The sequence below is a fragment of the Talpa europaea genome, assembly GCF_964194135.1.
Source record: "Talpa europaea genome assembly, chromosome: 4".
Classification (NCBI taxonomy): Eukaryota; Metazoa; Chordata; class Mammalia; order Eulipotyphla; family Talpidae; genus Talpa; species Talpa europaea.
Window position 1 is genome coordinate 14347459 of NC_140070.1, and position 9372 is coordinate 14356830.

A 9372-nucleotide genomic window follows, 5' to 3' on the forward strand; every position below is an offset into this window, starting at 1 on the left:
TCTATGCAACATGAGAATAATCTGTTGCACCCTTTCAGAGGAAAAAAAACGAAACATTCATTAGCATTTTAACGCTCATAGGTACTCCAGCTACACAATTACTATTTTCTAGTGACTCACAAAGATATGTAAATTAATTCTCAATAGATGAAAAAAATTTCTGAAAGATTAAGCAATCAATTACACAAACCCCAGTGATGTTGCAGGAACAGAATTGCTAGGCTCAGGAAAGTACAGTTTGCAGAACTAAACTTCCGAATTACCAAAAAACAAAAAAGGTATGTTCACTGTGAATTCAATTCTCATAAACAAGAATGTTTTTCCCAAAGAAAACAATTCTCAGTCTGTAATATGCATACTGTATATGTAAGTATCTTCTACGTGCTCCAGCTTTAAAATGCCACACATACAAAACACATCATATATAAAACTCATTTCTGAGCTTCTAAGATAGTTTCTGGTCCAAGTTGAAGAGAAACACACAAATCTCATATACAAGTGCCATCTATGTCCTGATAGACACATAACCCAAACGAAAGAGAGAAAACCTGATTATTATTAACTTTAAACCTGGGCAAACTGAGCAAAAGTTAAAACCCACACTCTGATTTCAAAATAAATTTTTGGAAATAATTGTCTATTTCAAAAAGCAGCTTTCCTAGAACCTACGTTCCTTCTCTACAACCCATGGTCCTTCGACGGTACCTGCAGAAATAGGTGAAATCTCAAAGCCTGTCCGAGGGAATACACCTGCCAAGGGTGGATTTAACATCATGTAGGTACCTCTGCTCTAGACAAACCAAGACGAAGAGTCCTGACATCACAGCTGACCCCAAATCCGTGAACATGACAGCAACTCACCTTGCAGCTCAGAGGCATAGCAAAATCGGTGGCTGTTTTTTGCGCTGCCTTTGGATTCTGCATCTGTTTCAAACCTAAATAGCTACCTGGGAGCTCCACCTGAAGCAAGCTGCACACCCAAGGAAAACTACCGCGACTGCCAAGATACCTGGTGTTTTCTACGGAAGAGACTATGGAAATCCTGCCAGGTGACTTTTGGGGTCCGCCTCCCAACCCCCGAGGGCCCTGGGGTCAACCTGCTTCTGGCCAAAATTAAAAACAAAAATCTCCAGCCTCACTTCCCGGTTGGGAGGCTGCACCTGAAGCCCTGCGCCCAGGCGGGGGGGAGGGAGAACGACTTTCCACCCGCCACACCCTCCGGCCCGTCACGCAGCCCGAGTCCGGGCCGCGGGGGAGTCGGGACTACGCGGAACCGGCTCCGGCTTCCGGACCAGACCAGCCCCGACCCACGGACCGGGGAAGAGAAGCAGCGGGAGCCGGGAGTCCGACAGGTACGTCCCCAGCGTCGGCGCGTGACGTCACCGCGTTGACGTGAACGGCCGTGCGGCGTCCGGCCGCCCCGATACCGCCTCCTCCGGCCACAGTCTGGGCCGCGGCGCCGCCTATTGGCCCAAGTGGGAGCAGTGGGCGGGGCGTCGTGAGGAGGCGCGCGGCCCGCGCTGGGTGCCCGCGCGGCGTGTCGGCCCGTCCCCGGCGCTGCGCTCACGTCGCACACGCTGTGCTGTTTGCCCCCGTGGTGACCCCGCGGCAGGCCAGGCGGCGGCCGCCACCTTGGGGAAGCTTCTCAGAAGGCCGCAGGCGCGCGCTGTCCCCAGCGTCGTCGCCCGCGCTCCCTCCCCGCCGGCGGGAGGGGGCCGCCTGGGACGGGGCGCCGTAGGGCGTCGAGCGCTAGTTGCTCAAACTTGAATCTAGTGAATCCGCAGAGGCCCCTAACCTACAAGTAAACGAAAGTGATTATTCCGCGCCTACCTGGTGGCGCAAGGGGTTAAGCACCTCGTTATGAAACTGCCCGCAGCCTCTGCGGCATGAGTTCGAGCCCGGGCCCCGGCCAGGAGCTACCCACGCGGCGCGGCAGACCTCTCCTGTCGCACCTGCTGTTCCCCTCTGCTGTGTATTTCAGTCAGTTCACCTGCCCTGCTCCCCGTTCTGTCTCTGGTGACGCCTTTTAACAACCCCCCCAACTCACCCCCCCACCACCACCACCCACACACACACACACACACACACACACACACACACACACACAAACATTCTGGCCTGACCTCAGCTGTGTGCATAAGCAAATAAATCTTTAAAAAAAAAAAACAAACTGATCATCTGAATTTTGCCACTATGCGTTTCCAAAAAATCATGCGTGGAAATTAAGTCTTTTGGAGAACATGTATAATCTGAGGGTTCTGCCCGGCCTGAATGGAGTTATTTCCTTTAGCAGGCGTTTAACAGGTGCCAGTCTCAGAATTCGATGAACGTGTTCCCCGCGCAGGTGAGCTCCTGTCGGTGCAGCGGTCAGTGGCAGCCCAAGAAAAGGAGCGGTTTCAGAAGGGTGTGGGAAGGAGTCTGTCCAGAAGAGTTGACTTCTGCGATTTGAAGGCTGAAAGAAGTTGCCCGGGTGGGAGCTGCAGGGGCGATGCGATCTCGCTGTACCCCTGAGACGTTTCCGGCAAGAGAGAAGGAAGGTAGTTAAAGCCATAGGTTGACGTGGTGTTATCAGAATATAATGTGCAAGATGTGGGATGGGAATAATCAGGGGAGCTGAGGATTCAGAACTCAGCAGTTAGGCATAAGAGTTTGTGTTTTATCCTAAATAATTGGGAGCTGTCAGAAAATATGTGCTTTTTCCCCAAGAAAAATTTATTATGAAAACGTTCAAAACATCCAGAAAAGAATTGAAAGAAGACTCATATAGTTTTTCATTAACTTAAGATATATGAGAAACACGCTAAAATTTTCTTTTCAAAGTCTAACTTTTTTTAAAGATTTATTTATTTATGCATACAAGAACTGGGGTACAAGCCAGAGGTGTGGGGGGGTGGGTGGGAGAATCCACCAGAGACAGAGTGGGGAACAGAACAGGCAGATCCACTGAAATACACTGCTGAGGGGAGCAGCGGGCAGGGCAGGAGAGGTCTGCTGCGCCATGTGGGTAACCTCCCTGGCCAGGGATCGAACTCATGCTGCAATGGCTATGGATTTGCTTCATAGGTTGCATCTTAACCCCTTGCACCACCAGGGAGGCCCCTCAACGTCTAAATTTAATTACAGTAGCTGAATATGATAGTGAAAGGTTTTAATCATTGGGCCTGACATGATCACTTCATTTAAAAATTAGCTATGTTTGCTTTATCTATATTTGGGTGTATCTTTTTTTCCCCTTGAAGCATGTGAAAGGAGACAGACATTATGACACTTTACTTCTAGATGCTTAAGTACACATCTCCTACGACTAGCACCGTCTCTAGACACAATTCCAATGCCATTATCACAACTAAAAAAGTTAGCAATAACTCTCTAGTATCATCTAATATCCAATTCATATTTAAATTTCACCAATTGTCAAAAACAAATTTTTGGGTTTTAGGTTTTTTTTCCCCCCAAACCAGGATCCAATCAGGTTTCAAACATTGCATTTTGATTATATTTCTTAAATCTCCTAATAATTCAACAATCCTCCCAATTTTTCAGGACATCCATGTTTTACATTTTTAATTGAAACTGCATTGCATTATGACATCAGAATTCATGTATTTAAGAGATCAAGCAAGTTGTCGTGTAAACAACTTGTAGCGTATGTGGAATAGTTTCTTTTTAACAGTAATCCATGGCTATAATAGGTTGACCATGTCCCTCCTCCTGTAAAGATGACTTTATTTGGAAATCAGGTCTTTATAGATATGATCAAGTTAAGGCTGTTAGGCTGGCCCTTCATTCAATTCTTCTGTCCTTACAAAAATGGAAGAGACACTGACAGACATTCAGAAAACTGGCCATATGAAAACAGAGACAGAGGTTGGAATTATGCTTTTAAAAAAAAATCAAGAAACACCTGGAGCTACTCTAAGCTGTAAGAAACAAAGATTCTTTCCTAGAACCTTAGAACAGAACATAATAACCCCTGTTGATATCTTGAATTCCAGACTTCTAGCCTCCAGAACATGAGATAATAAACTTCTGCTCTAAGACATCTAGTCTGCGCTACCTTGTTAACAGCCATCTTAAGAAAACTAATATAATGACTTAAAACATCTTGACATAATAAAGTATAAAATGAAAGTTGATAGCCTGACCAACCTTAATGTTGCTCACCACAAAAAGGTACTATTATGTCTCTGATGGCTTTCTAGGCTTTTCAGGTGTATACAAAAATACTACATATGTAAAATGATGGAGGAAATTTTATTCACCAGTTGCCTCATTAAAAGAGATACCCCTCTTGGCTTGTCCAAATATTTTGACAAATATTTAAGGTCAATGATCCTAGATGTGTACCAGCTTGTTCTTAGAATTCAGGGAAGCACATCAAGCTTCTTAGCATGAAATTTATTTTGCTTTCTTTGGAGAGAGGAAAGGGTAGGAAAGACCCAATGCCCCAAGTGGAGACTGGGAGTAAAGTGTTGGAAAAGAGGTTTCTGTCACGTGGTCTATAGTGGAATATACAATGGAAATTTAGTTGCATCCCTACCAAAATTTTATTAAACTAATATACACTAATACTTTCGATGAAGTATATATGTGTCTTAAGGTAAACAGCACTCATTAAGCATTAATATCATTAAAATTCAATATTCAACTCTTTTTTTTTTTTTTAATTTTCTAGAGGCATGTCTTGTCTTATTTATTTATTTATTTATTATTTGTTTGTTTGGTTTATACATGCACTGGGTACAGTCAGAAGCGCGGGAGGGTGAGAGAATCACCAGAGCCAGAGCGGGGAGCAGAGCAGGCAGAAGGACCGAAGTACACTGCTGAGGGGAGCAGCGGGCGGCAGGAGAGGTCTGCGCGCCATGTGGGACCCTCCTCCGGTGGCCGGGGAGCAGCCGGGGATCGAACCGGTGCCGCAGAGGCCGCGGGCAGCTTCGCAACCCAGCGCTCAACCGCTGCGCCACCGGGGAGGCCCTCAACTCTTTTTTTTTATAGCTGCATATAACATAATAGGGTTTTTAGCCAAGATAAGTTTGAGGATGTTCTCATTTCCAAATTTATCTTGCTTGACATGATTATATTTGTGGTCCTAGGACTGAGGTTCCTGCTTTCTTGATGACTGGATCACACTCAGCTTCTAGAGAACATCCTCAAGTCCTAACCGTGTAGCCCTTTGACAACATAGTAACTTACCTCTTCAAAGTCAGCAGGAAAACTTATATCTTACTTTCTCTTGAATGTTTGTGATTAGTTTTAAGAGGGCCCTTTAGGGTCTCCTCGGTGGCACAGCAGTTGAGCACTGGGTTGCGAAGCTGCCTGCACACTCTGCAGCACCTGTTCGATCCCCGGCCACCGGGCGAGGGTCCCACATGGCACGACAGATCTCTCCTGCCACCCACTACTCCCCTCAGCAGTGTACTTTGCCCATCTGCCTGTTCTGCTCCCTGCTCTGGCTCTGGTGAATTCTCTCACCCTCCCGGCTGTACCCAATGCCTGTATAAATAAATAAATAAATCTTTTAAAAAAAAAAAAAAAAAAAAGAGGGCCCTTTAAATCATAATCTCATTTTTCATCAACTGAGAATCATTCAATTAGTAACCTTAACATTGGAAGTGAAATCCGCCATATTCACAGATGTAGTTATTCCTGGCATGTACATCAGGGCTCAGAACTATGCCTACCACAGTCCACTCTCTAGCTACTAATAATCCACATGTTAAATACAACACCCATTCCCAAGGGCTACAAAAGTCTTACCCCAATAGAACATCTGTTTAAAGTTCAAAATCTCATAACTAAACCTCTAAATTAAATTTCATTAGCATATTAGCTCAAAGTCCAAAATTTATCCTAATTCAGGTGAAGATGAGGCTTCTGGATATAATCAATTAATCCCCCCATCTGTGGACTTGTGAAACTAAAGAGCTAAATTATCTCCTCCCAACAGCCCCAATATGTGATAGTGGGAGTGGCTTAAGATAACAGTTGTAGACATTTTAGTTTAAACCTAGGTGAAAGAAAGCTAGAGAGAAGTGGCTCTTTTAAAATGCACAGTCACGGCTTCCCTGGTGGCTCAGGGGTTAGAGACAGCGCTATTAAGCTATCGCCAGCCACTGAAACATGAATTCGATCCCAGCCAGGGAGCAACCCACATGGTGCAGCAGACCTCTTCTGCCTCGTCCACTGCTCCCCTCAGCAGTGTATTTCAGTAGACCTGCCTGTTCTGCTCCCTACTCTCTCTGGTGAATCCTCTCACCCCTTGCACGTCTGGCTTACACACCAGTTCTTGTATGCATAAATAAATAAATCATTAGAAAAATAAAATGCAGAGTCATTTCCACAAGTGATGAAAGAAGGTGCCTTTCTTTCCTATTACAGTAGTTGTGTTATAGGACAGGGAGAGGGGCAGCCCAAACCCCGCAAACCTGCCTATTCTACATGGGTTCTGCCATCCGCCGCATCAACACAAAACATAGGAGACTTTAATGGGAAGGAACTTTAATAAAACTAGGAAACAATACAGGTAAGGCAAAGAGTCTAGTTTCTAAATGAAGCACCCAAAGTTACCCATCCCCTCGTGGGTAAAACTCCATCCAAATTGGATCGGCCCAGAACAAGGCCCCAAAGCCTGCTACAAGTCTAAAACATCTTCCAGTGGGGACCCACAGAAAAGGGTCACAAACAACCGGACAAGCCCGGAAGGAAAAGAGCAAAATCAACATCAAGAAAAAAGCTGCCATTGTCACCTCCCCACGGGTCTCACCCACATCTGTGTCACCCCGTCCACGACCAAAAGACAAGCACAGTTTCTTCACGTGTCTCTAGGCTCCATGCGCCTCTTCCAGGTCTCCTAGCTCCATCCAGCTTCCTTCCTCAGTCTCTTCTGCAGCTTCTCCTCTTCCTGCTCAGCTCCACCCTCCCTTGGGAGGGGCAGGGAACCTCCCCCTTTCCTGGGGACCACCCTGTTACAGTTGGGTTTTGGTGGTTTGGGGTTTTCTTTTGTTGTTTTTGAGAAAAGGAAGTCCCCTTGTATTACCCTATTCCATAAGTTTTATGCCTTGGTGGGTTTGAACCCCAGATTTTTCAGTTCCTGTATCTGTTTTCAACCAATTGACAACCTCACAGACTCAAATCACCATTTATACTCACTCCCTTATTCTGTGCTGGCACCAACCCCAAAATCAGGTTTCTCTCAGCATAATTTTATTTTGGAAGCCTCATTGTTCATTGTGTCACTAAACATTGTATAAAATAATCAACGATGACACAGTAGAAAAAAAAGTGAAAAAATTACTCTGTGGTTCCTGCTCTTGAAAAAAATTATAGATTACACTGTAGATTTCCTTAATTCTGAATCTCAGACTAGACCACTTAGACCAGGTAAAACACCCAAAGTTCTTGTGACTTAATCCAATAAAATCTAGTCACCAACCCTGTGCAGTAATCAGAGGGTCACTCAGCTGACCTTTATTGAATTAAGAAATTTACCATCTTGCCATTAAAATACACTATACCCCTCAGTGACAAACATTTCAAAAATTGTTAATGTGGTTTATTTGGAAAACCTAGAGATTAAAAAATCACATAAGAACATATCTTACAAACTGCTAAAATTAGGGATCCCCTCCCTTGTTGCTAGCAAAGTCTACACTGGTATTATTTTGAATGAGAAGTATTAGAAATTATAGGCTGTCAGGAAAAAGTGTTCCACTCTCATTTTTTTTTTAAATCATTATAGCATGTAGATATTAGCTGCTTGGTACCATGTGGAAAGTCACTTGATGCTGTCTATGTATACTTCCAGAGAGCTATCCCAGAGCTCATGGAAAGAAATGACAACAAACCTTGCAAAGCCAAAAAAACAAAAAAAAAAAAACAAAACCAAAAACCAACAGTGCCACATTTAGGATGGTGTAAAAATCAGATGGAATTTGAAGCCTATAGTTATGCAATGTTCATATATACCCTTTCTTTTTTTGCACATCAGATTCCCTGTTAGTGACACAACAATTTTTACCAAAGTTGAGATTTGAGCGAGGACGCCCAAATGAAAAGTACCTAAGCAAATGACAAACTCTCAATCTATTGGAGAGATGCAGGGGCAAGAATGCCTGGCTACAGTCATAGCCGGCCAATTAACACACTGGCAGATACAAGTTTTACACTTCTTGGGCAGGACATGTGGGAGTACAACTGTCACCACTAGGTGGCAGAATTAACAACTGTGAACTAGAGTGTCTGAGCTTTTGCCATGTCATAAATATATCGTGCTTAACGAATATTGGATCTCTCATATATTTAATGCCTCATGAACATTAGGCATCACTTGATCTGTACAGTCTTTCTATCTTTGTTTATACTCATATGTCCCACTATTTGTTCACCCCGCGTCAAACTTAGTAATTTAATTATCTGTGATTAACACATGAGTTTTGCCCATCCCAAATATTTCTTCTCTTCCAGAGCATTATTGAATATTCACAAATAATACAATCCTGGGTCTCAGAGCTGATGATGATGAACATTCTCATATTGCCATCAAACTCCTGTCACACTTCCATATTTTTATCAAGGTTGAATTGGTGGAACCATGGCAATATCCAAGTACAATTTTATTTCACATAAGACACCATGGATGAGTTTTTAAATTTTTTTTAGAAAATGTTGAGATGCAAGAAACAACTTTTCTAAACTGCATGTAATGTGTCACAAGATATGCACAGGCATTATGTGTGTTCTTCTCTCTTGCAGATATGTAACCTAATTTTAGGAAGATGCACATATGTGTTGAGAATAGCAGACAATAATCACAGTCTATTAATATTATCCACTTTCTATTATCCTTTTAGAAATATATCCTAGGTCTTTTATTGTAATGTTTAATTCCTATGTGGGACATATCCCAAGGATCGCTTATAAGTGGGTAACAAGTCTGCTACTACATTTGGTTTTCAGTAATATTGTTTATATTATGCAATATTCTGAAAATAACTTTTATTTTATTGCTTATGTTTCATACATATTAAGGGAGTGAAAGGGATTGAGATGATCTGTCAGCAAATTAGTGATATGATTTTAGTCTGGAATTTCTTCCTGATTCCAGCAGCTCTGGGTAATTGAAATTGGCTTTTTCTTGTCCTTTGCCATTTTTCCCTAAGAAAGAACATGAAATTATCTCTTTTTTTTAAGATTTATTTATTTATTTATACAAGCACTGGGTACAGTCAGAAGCGCGGGAGGGTGAGAGAATTCGCCAGAGCCATGGCGGGGAGCAGAGCAGGCAGAAGGACCGAAGTACACTGCTGAGGGGTGCAGGGGGCGGCCGGAGAGGTTTGCGCGCCATGTGGGCCCCTCACCCGGCGGCCAGGGATG